Source organism: Gobius niger (genome assembly GCF_951799975.1).
Source record: "Gobius niger genome assembly, chromosome: 3".
NCBI classification, from domain to species: domain Eukaryota; kingdom Metazoa; phylum Chordata; class Actinopteri; order Gobiiformes; family Gobiidae; genus Gobius; species Gobius niger.
Window position 1 is genome coordinate 30,005,304 of NC_136854.1, and position 15,075 is coordinate 30,020,378.

The following is a 15,075-nucleotide window of genomic DNA, read 5'->3' on the forward strand; positions in this document are numbered from 1 at the left end:
CTGTGTCCACTTGATGAATGCCGGGCAATTGAGTACTTTTCAGACGGGAGATGGGCCGAAAGCTTCAAAACTGTAGGTCAATGCTTTGTAATTGAAGCTTAGAGAACAAAGTGACCAGGCCACAACGTGGACAATTCAAAGAGAAATCACTTTACCTTGACATTTCTTTCTCCTTTTCTCCTTTGGGCTACAACTCTGTGGTCTGGCCATTCGAGTCTGATTAAAAGTCTTTAATTTCAGTTGCTGCAAAATATCATGTGGATTATGTGTGTCTTCCCAGGGAGTTAGGGTTAGTGTCCGGGGTTAGAGCAATGATTAAGGCTGGGTACCACTACGTTTTTGTTTTTTTCAAACCGATGCCTAATGACTACGAGAGAAACACGCAATAATTCCAGTGGGCTTGTACTGTTTTGTACCTGCGCAAATGGCAAAGTCTATTCTGTTCTACACTTAAATATTGGTCATATAGAACCAGAAAACAGAACAAAAAGGGGTGTTTATTCCATACAATGTATATTTCTTTTAAATCAGTATCAGTAATTTGAGCTGAAATACGTCACTTCCTTTAATGCTGTGCCTGGACTAACGTGAGGATTCAAAACTTGGTCTCCAAAGATATTTTTTTCTGTTTCTTTCAATACTTTTATTTTCGGAAACCAGTACTAAACTTTTTAACGGCACCCAGCCCTAGAAATGATCAGAGTTAGGAGCAGAAAAGGTGATGTCACTTCTGTTTCCCTCACACAGATCTTAAACATAGTTTTAGACAGTAGAAGATTTTGGCTTTCAAATGAGGTAACACACTGGCATGTCGGCTGTCAGCTCTCCAGTCAATACACTTTGAGATTTGGATAGGCATAAATGCTAGCACTAACCCTAACCCGGCAGATAACAGGTTGAAACTAGTCTTCAAGTATCCAGTATTAAGAAGACATGGAAGACTAGTACATTCAATTTAGAAAAATCAGCTCTCATGGTCTCCCTGTTCTGTCAGTTCAATTGTAGTTTTTCTCAGACAATGCTCATTTGCTGTACAATCATGGTCTGTTGTCTTTTCATGGAAAGAAATGTAGACCTCGGGGATGAAAAAATAAAAAAAATCAACTAAACAGGCTACGCACAATTAGCCAAGCCTGTAGCCTTGAAACCGGGCCTTCTAGCTGTGCATATAAACGCTATGTGTGTCAGCCCAATGCCCTGGTGGAACTTGGAGTATGTCTATTAGCATGCACCAAGTTAATCCCATCGCCGATACAATGTCGTAGCTCTGGGCTCTGGACGGCTTCGGTGGATACGGATGTTTAGCGTTATTGAGCGTTCGGGGAGAGCAAAACTACAGTCTTTAGTGGCATGACATCAACCTGTTTTCTGCTTTTGAGAGAAGAAAGATAAAGTATGGTGTGAGTGTTTGTAGGTGTGTCTGTATGTGAGAGAATGGCAGTCACAGTTTTTAGGTAGAACCAATTGGTTTGCATGGTGTCAGTCATCAGGCTGACAGTGTGACCAAAGCATTAGCAAAGAGACACATCTGCCCATTGTGAGCAGCTGTTTCACACATCTAGACGTAAGCACAAGATCAAGACTGATACAGGGACGTGTATCAAAGGAAGTCCACAAAAGAGAACCTAATCATTTAGATAAAGGGGATTTATGGACTGTTTGACCCACATGAGGGACTTTGTCAAGTTGCATACAGGATATGGAGAGATTCAAGAGTTTTGTATCTGAGAGCTCTTCACAAAAGGCAGTTTTCTTACTTCTGCATGGATCTTTTCACACAGCAGACATCGTGCCATGTAATGTTTTTCAGTATAGTTCCTCTGATCTCAAGACCTGACAACAAACAATCTGTGTTTGGCAGCAAATTGAATAGGCCTCACTAATGCCAATGCTCTAAATAGTGTTTTTCGATCATGTTTGTTGGACAGGACTTTGGTTGACGTTGTTGTTTTTAATAGTGCTTTATAAATAAACTGGATGGGTTTGGTTTGGAAGTCACAGGTTCAATTCTCAGTCAGCGTGGGGCCTATCCGAGCCTCCATCAGTGTGGGTGAGATTTCCTCCCATCGAGATAAAATCTGTTCAGCAGGCTAATCTATTCCCTTGACTATGAATGCTCCTTTCTGACAGACTGTGACAATTATGGTCAGACTTGTCTTCCACAACAGAACGTTTTAACTATATACACAAGTGGTTGTCAAACTGTGGGGCTTTGGATTTTTCTGGTGGTATTCAAGGTCATCTGTAGGGATGGGACGCTATATCGTTTTGCAATGCATCGCAATATGTCTTTACTCTGATACGTGTGTCGTATCGGAAGCCATGTGTTGCAATACTTTTGATGCTCAACTCACTACCTCTCTTTCAGGTAAAGTATTGCAGTTTGTTGCAATGACATGTATATTTATCTTTATCTGAATATGTATCATGGTAAATGGTAAATGGTCTCAACTTATATAGCGCTTTTCAACCTACATGAGGCACTCAAAGCGCTTTACAGCAAGGATCCACTCACCCATTCATACTCTCATTCATACACCAATGTACGCAGACACTGGGTGTGGGTGAAGTGTCTTGCCCAAGGACACAACGACAATGTGCACATTTAGGAGGTGGGATTCGAACCCCCGACCTTCCGATCATGAGACGACCCACTCTACCATCTGTGCCACTGTCGCCCCCATATCATATTGCAACAAAAGTATATCGTCCCAGCCGTAGTCATCTGCTATTTTAGGCTCTCACGTGGCAATGCATTTAGAGTAAGTCAATCTTTTCTTCCAATCTAGACATGGTTTGCCTTGAGTTCTGCTCGTGCACTGTGGTTCAAAAAAGAAATAAAGAATGATCTGAAGAAGGCACCACACCTTTTGACATCGGCTGCTTGAGTGTGCGATGCTGTTGAGGTTATTTTTTCAAGATTTTCCTCAACACCCGTGCCTCTGATACAACTTTTGGGTTGCGTTAACCCTCTTTTTCACTTGCCATCGTCAAATTTATCTCTGTTTTGGACCCTAGGACCTGGTTCTGTCCTGCGTTGATATTGAGCCAAGCCCAGTTGGTGTGAAAAGTTTGAGAATCATTGATCTACTGGTGCCTATGGGAGCGTCTTCAAAAGCTAGGCCGCTCTGTTGGAGAGGCAGCGGAAGAGCAACACCTGAACCCCCGACACTTTTGAGCAGGCTACCGTGCTGTTGGTCAGAGAGATGGGTCACGGCGGACACCCACAGAGCCAACTGCTGCCTAAAACCGGAGCTGACAGTTCACAAAGACTTCCACACAAATAGCATCTTCAAGTAGACGCGGATAGAAGGGAATCCGAATATTTTTGGGAGGCTAATGAGCACACAGCTGAAAATGGCTGCAGCTAGCATGACGTTAAGCTGTCTCGCCGAGTGTCTCGTCTCGCGCGCACTTTTTTTTTACGATAATCGCGCGTCGTCGAGCAGTCGAGGATTCCATTACTACTTACAGCTACGTAAAACAGCCTCTTTGAAAAACTTCAGAGCTAACTTTTACCGTGTGTTGCAGCAGGGGCTAATGAGGCTCGCTAACCCAAAATACTGGACTGGCACCAGGGCGGCATGTGTTAGCTTGGCGGGAAGGCATGGACTCCAGTCGTGAAAGGGAATGAACCGATCTGCTTTTGTCGCGTTTGGATCCGCAGCCAAGCCATTTGACAGTCGCAGTGTTTAAAAGATGGCATTGGGAGGTGGGCGTCTAAAATGCCCCTCACAGCGGGGGTCTGCCCAAACAATTACTATAAACGTACGACACCGCGCTTTCTTCACCATACGACATTTTATAACTTCGTCAATGAACTTCAGATGCGGCCAACTAATTTGTCTGGCAAATTAGCTTTAGCATGTCTCGCAGCGTGATTCGGCGCTTACGACGATTGGAGTCAAATTGTATTTTGCGTTTTGCGTCTGCGCGTCTTGATGAATAGCTCGTCTCAAAACGGGGAATGCGGTCCTAGCTATCAAATTAAATGGATTTTAATCAGTCGGTGTTTTTAATGGCGGCGCAATGCGGGCTCACTTGTGCTCAACACTGACAATAGCCCAGAAACAAATGCGGCGGCTTTGTAATTGAAAGAGCCGTGATACCTCGGTTAAATAGTCGTATTATGATGGCCCTTATTTTGGTTCGTTCGCTCGCTCAGTTTGATAATCATGTTTTGTTTTTTTTGGTGTTTTTTTTGTTTCTAGAGGGACTTTTGAATTGGATTGTGTTTCTCTTAATGGGCGTACATTTGCGTGGCGACACGCGCGCTCTGAATTAACCGTTTGTGTTTATGCGTGGGCATTGGAAAAATAAAACAAGTGGGGGGGAAAAAGAAGACGCAATTAGCCAATCCATTTGGAGCGAGAGCTCGGAAAATGACTGTAATGTCACAATAAACTTTTAAACTGTTCTGGTTGTACAACAAAGAGAAGGCGTTACATACAGTAAAAGCATATGCCCAAGTCTCAAAGTGCAATTCAATTTATTGTAATCTTCTCTAACAATATATACTTATATTTTAATTCTATGTAAAATAAATTACAAATAATAATAACAGAGTAATTACTATGTTAATTACGAAATTATTATTAGTTTTATCATTATCTATTTTATCTTGTTTTTTGAATTATTTGTCAATCATATATTTGGTCAAATTATCAATTACATAGTTAAAATATATTATTGAGAAATGAATACCATACATTGTTTGCAAAAAAAAAAAAATAGCAGTACAATTTGAAAAAAATCGAATTAATGAATCAACATACAATTCGCTCATTACATTTATATTTTGATATAAAAAATAAAATCCAATGGGGGAAGCAATTGCTGTAATTCATGTAAAAATAAAAATGGAAACACTGCTAATTAAAGAAAGAAATAAACTTGTCAAGTGTCTGCAGCCTGACTTCTTCCCCAGAGCTGTGGTTAACCTTGTTGTGAAGCTGAACACAAGTGACAAACCCATTGTGTGTGGGTCAGAGCACGAGCGCGGTCTAATGTGTAAATAATGGATCAGCTCCTCGCGTCCCGCCTGTCCAAGAGCATTCGCCTCCACGACCGCTCACTCCATCCCGTCTTTGTGTTTACCTGTTTGTGCCGCCTTTTTTATGTGAAAGGACTGGATTTAGAGCGAGAAGAAAGGCGACTGAATGGCGGAGGGGGGGATAGACAATGAGCGCTTGTGCCACCGTTGACAAGAATATCCGAATGTTTCATGAGGGTTTGTACAGGCAGGAGCGTGTCAAATTTATTGCTTTTTTAAAGCCATTTTTAGTGGCCAAATACTATATTGCCACAAGCGCCACATAGAAAAAAATCAGCTAATTTTTAATTTCTTAAGATTTGCTAATATTTTTCAAACCGAGCAAAGAAAATTGGGCAAAACAGGCATTTTAGCCAAATAAGATTTAGACCACAATTTTGGTATGTGGTAACCTATGATAACTTATACTAATGAAATGTTTTTTTCCAATAAATATAGATTTAATGACTAGATTGAATCTAATTCAATGCTTTTTAATGATATTTAAGGCTTTTTAATTTTGAAATTTGACTTTTATTACCCCGCGGAAACCCTGTTTATTTGAATTCAGACTGAAGCCTAAATTGCCAAAGTGATGTTTTCAACTACATATATATATTTAAAAAAAACTCTCACTCATTTCTTTTTTCTTCCAAGCTTAGGTCCCAGAGGCCTGGGAGCTTGAGTGACCCAGCACCATATATATACAATGAACTTGTTCGAACCAATAATTAACATTTTAAAATTGTGTTTACATCGAGAACGACACCTTTTGAAGTCTTTTAAAATCATTTATTCAAATGGCCTTGCATTTCAGTCATCTTTTACCCTATTTCTTCTCTCATTTCACCACTTTTGAATAAGTACTTTTCCTTCACAGAAAAACACATTTAATATATATCCTTATGACAGGGATTTTATTGACATTTCATTAAAATTTTGTTTTAACGCTCTTGTAATTCTTTTTTTACACCCCGTTTAGCCGTCCAGTATGGAAAGCTTTGTGAAACTCCCTCTATCATTGAGCGATTCGTCCGTCGATGTGTCACTGGGTGTTTTTCAGAGGTTCTTCCTCCCGTTAATTAGTGTTGGCCCGTCCCTGACCTGTGCTGTGTTGGTGAGAGGCCCTCGCCGATATCACTGGAAATGAAACTGTCCAAAGCAACTTTTTTAAACGCTCCACAAAATGAAAAGTGAAGATAAAAAACTCTGACCCTGGGTTCAGACTGTTTGCCTGTCTCTGTAAAGAAAGTGTTTGGGATTTTTTGATTGTTAGTCATTTTCATTTAAAACAAGCTGAAGGGAGCTCGAGGTGCAACCAAATCTAAATCACTTTTTGTCACGATCATCCATGGGTTGTTCTTCTTGTGTAAACCTGTTGCCAAAATGCAGTAACTGGAATTGTATATTTTATATATTGGCTATATATTTATAGAAACAAGAATGTATGTGTTGTGTATTTTTACTTTCAATTGATCCTCTAAAAAGACAATCTCAAAACCAATTTGTTATGCATCACTGTCACTGAGTTTGTTAAATGATAATTACTGATTAATTCAAAGTTAATATTTGTGTGGACATTAAAACAATATTTATTGTATTTTTTAGGCTCATGTTTGCTGTTAAAGGACAACCTTGCCTCGTGTTAGGATTTTTAGGTTTATCTTTATTTTATTCCACGCAACATAATGCAATTTACATATATAATTGACCCTTTATCAGTATTATGGTGCCTTCTCGTAACTCTACCGACTTTGGAAAATTTCGCTCATCTTCTCAGTAAAAGTTCAATCACTGCGGATTGTATTTCCCGCTGCTGCCGTGAATGAAGACGCCGTTTGTCGAACATGTTGATGAACTCCCACTCCTTCTTTATCTCCCTCACAGCTCCTTCCGGCGCCCGGGACTCCTGGCTCCGAGATTGGGCTTTGTGGGTTGGACTTGCCCAGGACCACACTGGAGGAGCCGGATCAATACAGCGTCATGCATGAGAGCCCGGCAACAGCGCGCGACTGCGGTGAGCGGGCTCTTGTTTATCTGTGGAAGAGGGAGAGGGGCTTTTTTTCACCTCGGCCCTTTTCGAGCTCAATGTGGATAATGCAGACAGTCACACATACACGTGCAGAAAGGTCATTCAGCAGATAATAGATAGATAGATACAAATGTCGATTGTGACACAGTAAGTCATTATGATATGGAATATGTTAACCTTAACCTCTTACCTTAACTGAGCACATTGTCTCCAGTTCGGCTTTACCCAAGGCTAAAAAGCGTGTGTAATGCCTTTTTGGAAAGCTAAAGGATTGTAACTTTTTTTTTGTGTCACTTTTTGTAAGCGTTTTTGTTGTCTTTTTGTCTCTCTTTTCTGTCACTTTTTTGTTGTGTTATTGTTGCTTTTCTGGCATGCTTTTGACACTCTTTTTTTGCGCTTTTGTCACTTTTCTATTTTGTTATTGTTGCTTTTTTTTTTTGGGTCACATTTTTGTTGCGTTTTCATCCTTGTTTCCGTTGCGATTTTGGCATCTTTTTCAAGAAGCTTTTTAGATTTGGGTAAAGTCGATAGATATAAGAGATATAAGCGATATAATGTGCTCTGTATTGCGGGGGTTAAGGGGTTAAAACGTCTGTTATAAACATTCCTCCAAACACAAGTATTGATACTTGGTATTGCAATCCGATCCAATATTTTGTCCCAGCCGCACTTTCTAGTGGCCGACATATTTCAGAGAAAATAATTGGACCTTCATTTATATGTGCGGACAGAGAAGACAATAAACTTTGAGACAGTTTTTGCTTCATGTGGATTCTGTCTAAGACGGCAGAGATAATATTAGCTAAAAACAAAGACAATATGTATTTTCAGTTTGACAGTTACCATAGATACCAGCATGGTATTTACAGCTGCCCACTGCCTCTGTTTGAAACTATAGGCCCTTTAATGTTATGAGGTCACGCGATCACTAACTAAGCAACATCATTGTAATAATTTGATGTTGTATTGTGTTTGTATGAATATTTTAGTTCAGTTTATTTTAGTTTATTTGTGCAGCAAAAAAAACAAGAGCAAATGTTTACAGGAGGAAAATAAGTGAATTTGCAGACTTTAAAGGAGTAACTTGACTCCTTTATGTCACCAACTGCAACTTTATGTTTTGCACGCTGTACATTTTCACTATATAACACCTTTCACCAGCATTGTCACAAATAACTTTACAATAACCTTTTCTTTTTTTTTCTCCTTTCACTCCATACACTGTTTCAAGCAAGCAAGTTCCAGACAATTTCTCATCATTTATATCCAACTCTAAATGATTAGTTTTCACAGATTATTTTTTGATTTTTTTTAGATTTTACACATGTTAAAAATACAAAACCATCAAATTCATTGTTTGTTCAAATCGAATATCTCACATTATTCAAGTCCAAGCCTAATTTTCATACTCCATAAGAGTTCCTGACTCTTTTATGCTTTAGGATTGAACCTGACTTTTTTTTTTTTTTTTTTTTTTCATTTTGTCTCTCCCTTTGTCAAACCTTTCTTGGATGTTCATTGGCAATATTTTATATTTGCTTCATACAAAACCTGAAGAATATTGTAATGCATTTCATTTGTAATACCAACCCACATTAACAAGCGCTTCGAAATGAAAAGGAAGGTAGCCGACACTAGCTCACACCAATGCCACCTCATGAATTAAAACAGGCCTCAATGAATCCAAAAATAAATGTATTTGGACTAAACGGGGTGCAAACCATCTAAATCATCACAAACACTAACCTTGAATGCATCACATACGAATAAATGAAATTGTCTGTAAAAAAAATGAGTAAAATCTCAAACTGCAGAGGATCCTGATGACAATTTAGGAACAATAGGTCAAAACATGACGCATTTTGACACTGAAGCAGCAGACTCAATTTTAGACGATGGACTCTTCATGACTGCAGCCACTCCAGTTGTACAGAGAGAGCTAGAAAGAGCGATGGGTCACAGGGTGGGGGGGGGGGGGTACTTGTTTGGTTCGGGGATGAATAGACTGGGATTTAGACTTGGCGACATGCGATCGATGCGACCATCATGGAGCACAGAAGGCTTCCTCCACCCACCAGCCGCCCGCGTCCCCAATCGAAGCCTGTTTAAGGGCGGCACATGTTGTGATAGAGACACACGGCGCCACTGCCCAGGTTTTTCTCACTTCTGTGTTGTTACTCGAGGGTGACTCGTGAAAAGAAATGCGATGGGGTCCTTGAGTGTTGTTAACAGCACGTCACTTTGTGTACGAGACCACACTTTCTACCGCTCGCAGCTTGTTGAAAATATGTTGCCGATGCTGTCGAGACTAAATAGGTTTCAGTAAATTGGATTTCAACAGGTTTGTTTTTTCACTTTTCTGCTGTAGAATTACTCACGTGTTGGAAATGTTGTTAAAGAGTCATGGGAAGAACTTAATTGAAAAGTAAGATAATAATCATGACTTGCACTTGTATTAGCACTTTGCACTTTGACAAGGCTCTTCTCTGTAGTTGTAACTGTAGCGCTAACCTTCGGATTTGAGAACGATATGCTCTACATCAGCCCTCCCCAAAGTCCAGCGCATCCCAGCCCCCCCATCCTCAAAGGATATGTAAAGTTTGTCTTCATTCCTTTCTTATTTTACATATTAACAATCAAACTATGTGGGTCATTGTGCTAAATAACACGGGCAACAAATGTAATTTGTTTGTGAATTGTTGCCCTGCCTCTTGCCCAGGACACTCTTGAAAAAGTGATGTTTAATATCAGCATGTTAAATAAAGGTTAAATAAATCAATAATTCAATACAAACATACAGGTGAATTAGAATATCGTTAAAAAAGTGCATTCATTTCTGTTATTCAACTTAACATGTGAAACTAATATATGATATAGACTCATTACATGCAAAGTGAGATATGTATAGCATTTGTTATGATTTTGATTATCATGGCTGAGCTTGTTCAAACCCCATTAATTAATGAAAAATCAGAATATTTTGAAAATAGACTGTAAGCCACAATCATCTAAATTAGAACAAATAAAGGCTTGACATTTGTCACTTTGCATGGCATGAGTCTATATCATAGTTTCACATTTTAAGTTGAATTTCAGAAATAAATGAACTTTTGAACAATATTCTAATTTTCCAATTTTCACGATTTTTTTTAATCTAAAACATCAAATATGTATTTTCAATATAGCTTTAGCTACCGGTCATTATGTCCTCAGTACATAACAAAATCTATTATAGAAAACGCTATCTCAATGGCCGCCGCCTGGGCGCCGCCATGTTTATTTCCCATACCGACTTTGAAGCTAAGCAGGGACGGGCCTGGTTAGAACTGCGATGGGAGACCGTTTGGGAACCTGGCGACAGTAGTGAGTGTGTGCGTGGTTGGTGGTGGGGGCTGATGTGCGCTGTGGACTGAATGAATACTGCAACAAATTGTACACCGACGAGCGTCTGGAAAAGCGCTATAGAAGACTTGCCATGTTCTTTTCCCTACAATACGCGGGCGGCCCCACGTCACCGTCCCACCGGCCGCGGGCATTGGTCACGGGTCCATATGGACCGCGGTGCTGCTGTCCGAGGACAACCCGCCGTCACAACAACGCGAGTGCACGAGATCTGACTGCCGTGCGTGTGTGTGTGTATGTGTGCGTGCGCGCATCCTAACAGGGCGATGTGTGTCATCGTCACTCACCCTAAACTGCAGCTGCAGACGCTCCGCTGGTACAGGTACATCCTCCAAAACACATCTACGCGTCTTTGTTTAAGTCTCTCCTGCAGTGACCGAGGCTGTGGTTCATTACAGATCCAGTGCTGTCATGTCAGAAGCTCAGACACATGCGTAAGACCCAATCCTGGTCATATTCCGTCTCCAAAGTTTTGTCTCCGGAAAAAAGTACACGCAGAAACACGAGCTTCAAATGAAACGCGCTGCTCCGAGAGCTTCAGCCTCCGTGTGCGGAAAGCGAAAGTGAAACCACTTAACGAGCGCATGGCCTGCACTGTTGCTTTTTTTTTTTTTTTATGTTTTTTTTTTTCCTTTGCTGCTGTACCATTTCTTCTCTATTTCTTCTTTACATTCTATAAATCGGCTTTGAAAGCATTGCCAATTGTATTATAAGGATATAAATACTGTCTAATAACAAACAACTTCTTCTTTTTTAGATTGCTCCAAACCACGGGTCCTGCACCGTGAACCGAACCGTTAGAGCTGAACCGCTAATATTTCTCCATAACTATTCCACTGTTTCTTGATTTCTATTCCCTGAGTTTTGCAACATATTGTCCATGTAGTTTATAAGAAAGGAGTACGGGTGCAAACACTCCAATTGCAGTTTGTTTGACATTACTTTTAGCATTCATTCTTTTAAACATTTGGAGTGGCCATAGTTTTAGGAATGGGTTGGGAACCACTGGTCTACTTACTGCGGGTCTACAGCTGTACTGAGTGACGGGTTATAGGGACTATACTGGACATTTCTTTGTAATAACTCATAATCTCTCAATATCAAATGTGGAGACTAGCGAGGCCCGGCCAAAGGCCGGGTCTCAGCTAGTAATATATATAGTATATAATAATATATATGAAATAATATTTGTCATAATATTCGTAAAAAAAAATTAAGCAAAATATATTTTTGGAACAGTAAAAAACATCAGTTGTATGGAATGTGAATTTTTGTCATCAAACACATAAAGGCTCATTTAATGTTTGTGTATGTGCAAAACGAGTAGCAGCAGTCATTTGTGCACTGTTTTTTTCTACAGGTAAAAGACATTCTTCAGCATGATAAAGGATCATTTATAAATCATTGAAAACGGTATATTCATTTATATTTTACCTGCCCTTTGTCAGAAAAGCACCTTTGACCGGTGTTTACTTTCAGCCTTGCCTTTGTTTTTCTGCGGTACAGTAAGTTACCATCACTATGGAGTGAATGAAAAATGCAATGTAATGTGTCGATGAGGTTCCAGAACATCTCTGTAGAAAAACAATGCAAATACCTGCACACCTTCACTTGATTCCTGTAAATGTTTCGTTGCCGTGGGTGATCAGATCAATGAGTATTTACATGTTTTGAGGAAAGACATGTGTTTTTTTGTTACTGAACTGTCTTATTTGCACACACACATAAACATTATACTTGACTTGCTGGTGGCTTGTTTTGATGCAGTTGCCGCTCTGTGTGTAAAAGATGAACTGCTTTGTGAACACCAAACATCAAAGCAGACAGTGACAGGATATTTACATCGATGGGGCGTCGAATGCAGAGGAGAGAGATGTGCTACAATGCAAAAGTCAAGTAGGGATAAACGCCGCCGGCAACTGCACGACAGCCAATCAAAAACAGTGTTGACCCCCATTCCTTAAAGCTGTCGTCTTATCTCTCCCCCACGTTAAAAAATTCAAGAGCCCTCCCCCCTCCTTCTGATTGGTCGGTGTGATTAGCCAATTATAGAGCCCCATATCTAAGCCCTGCCCAAACAATAAAACAATCCAAGAGACTCTCTTCCTTCGCAGCTATTGGTTGACTGCATAACCAATCACTAACAAAAGAAAATATGTTCACTTGCATCGGCAATGCAGGAGGGTGCTCCGAAATGTCTATACATTTCCGTTTCCAATCTTTTTACAAAGCAAAATAGTAACCATCCACATCCTGGCTACTATTTTGCATGATTTTGTGAAAAGCTTGAGAAATAATCATTTGAACAGTGTTCATTTCAATTGTGAACAAAAAAATATATAAATTTTGATATTTATTTTATAATGAATGAGTGGTAGATAGCTATATTGAATGGTGAAAATATACTGACCTGCACTGTGCTGGAATACGATTACCAATGGCACAAGCATTAATTCTCTTTGATTACGATGAATTATCTAGGTAATTGGTAATAAGATACTCCAAATCTGCTCAAAATCAGCACAAATCCCAATATTTCAAGCACTTAGAAGTCATTTTTATCAAAGCCCAGATGGCATTTTTCCAGTGTCACTTTAATCTGGATCTTCTGAAGAAACACCTCCTTCATTGTGAGCGACTATCAATCACTCAGAGCGCGTCCTGTCTTACGCCGCTGTCCTGCGCTGCGCTCCTCTCTGCTCCCTCTCCTCTGTGACACAATGGGGTCACACATCACAACATTTTGAAACATTTACATCTGTCCCGTGTGCTGCAGCTCATTAATGCGCCCTTCACAGCCTTCAGTTGGAGCTGCGGCCCGAGGTTAAGTCATATTTTACCTCGCAGACGTCAAAACACATAATAACGGAATATCGTGTCATCAATCGCCAGGTGGCACCCCACTCACCTCAGAGTGTCGCGAGACAATTAGACAACACATGCGAAGAATGCTGAGGGGTGTATTAGCCTAAAAAGCGCAGTATTGTTTGTGAATTCTTCGCATACAATAAAGGAAATTATTGTTTTTCTGAATTTCAAGCAGACATGAACAGACCCCAAGCCCCAGTTATCCATCTATTTATTGCAGTATTCTGTGCTTATTGGCGCATGTCAGAGAAAAAAAAAAAGTAGCCTCTGTGTCTTTTTCTGACAAAGGCAACACATACCGCCTTTGATATACCCGTCAGGTCTTAGAAGCTTAGCGAGATTGGGCCTGGTTTGTACCTGGGTGTGAGAAACATGGACAGTACTGTATATGAATGGACTTAATGCGAATGGATTCCTCCATAGTGTTCAGTGTGGGCTTACTGATGCTCGGGCTTTTGCTGTTTTTAGAGCAATTATTTGGAATAGGGGAATAATAAAAGGTAAAATAAAATTATGAAAGGGAAAAAAACAATAGGGAGGTAAGAATGACAAGCCTGTATTCATTAATGAGGGCCAAAAGAATTTCTGTGTAAAGTCCATTAGAGCAGGTGTTTCCAAGTGGTATGGCTTCGGGACCCGCCATCACCCTTGGACAGGTACATTATCTCCAACCAGTAGCTCGGGAGCTACACATTTTAATTTATTTTCTTAAATCATGTTTAAATGTCATCTTGACTCCTACCTCTCCTCCTAAGTTGCATAAGTATCTCCTTGACGTTTTGTTGCATAAAAGTTTTCTCACCAGGTCAGAAAGTTTGGAGAAGTCTGGTTTAGGATGACAAGCCACGAGCCAAATACAATATCTGAAATATATTGTCAATGTCAATGTCAACTTTATTTACATAGCACATTTAAAAACAGCTACATCTGCCAAAAGTGCTGTACAACAAACATTATGAAGTGCAATTAATTAGTGAAAAGACAATTACAAGGTACACAAACATGAAACAATAACGATAATGATATTAATACATGGGACCTGCTCAGCCTGTGTTGAAGGCCAGAGCAAAAAGAAAACGACTTAAAAACATGAATAGACTGGGCCATTTTAACATTCAACCGAAGGCTGTTCCAGAGTCTCAGAGCCGCTACAGCAAAAGCCCGGTCTCCTCTGGTTGGTATTGTGTATTTTCCACACAGGTTTTTGTTGAATGAGCAGTTGTTATGCATTCAACATGAAGTTAAAATTAATGTGTTTCCAGGCGGTTTCAGGCAGAAAATGGTGAACAAAATGTTCCCAAGAAAAAGCTTGCAACCCACTTTTGGGTCTTGACCCACCAGTTTAGAATCACTGCATAAGAGCAAGGGACTTCCTGAAGAAGGATACTATCATTAGTCCACTAATATACTGTAGTCTATTAGTGGAAATCAGCAGCAAGACAAGAGCGTCACAAAACCTGACCTTTTTGAAAGCAGCATGCCATTTTGCTTTGAATTTGTCATATTGGCCAATTATTTTTGTTTGTCTCTAGAAAAACTCTAAGATATTAAATGCATTGAAAGACGTCGGGCCAGACTGTCTGATGACTGGTGAGACTATTTTTGGCAAAAGCATTTCTTATCTGTCTTTTTGGTGCTGAAAAGTAATTAGCAATAATGAAGAAATCAGTAAGTTGCAAATTTGAACAATGTAAACCAGTGGTGCTCAAAACTGTCGACACATCAGCAACTCCAAGGTCCT

The 15,075-nt window shown here is 39.9% G+C and overlaps 1 protein-coding gene across 1 annotated transcript in view; it reads left to right on the top strand.

The window, feature by feature from the left end:
• The first annotated feature begins 6,919 nt into the window (after positions 1-6,919).
• Positions 6,920-15,075, top strand: part of tenm3 (teneurin transmembrane protein 3) — a 627,437-nt gene continuing 619,281 nt past the window's right edge. The window contains exon 1 of the mRNA XM_079553229.1: positions 6,920-7,049. The gene's annotated coding sequence lies outside the window, so the exon portion shown is untranslated. The remainder of the gene's footprint in view (positions 7,050-15,075) is intronic.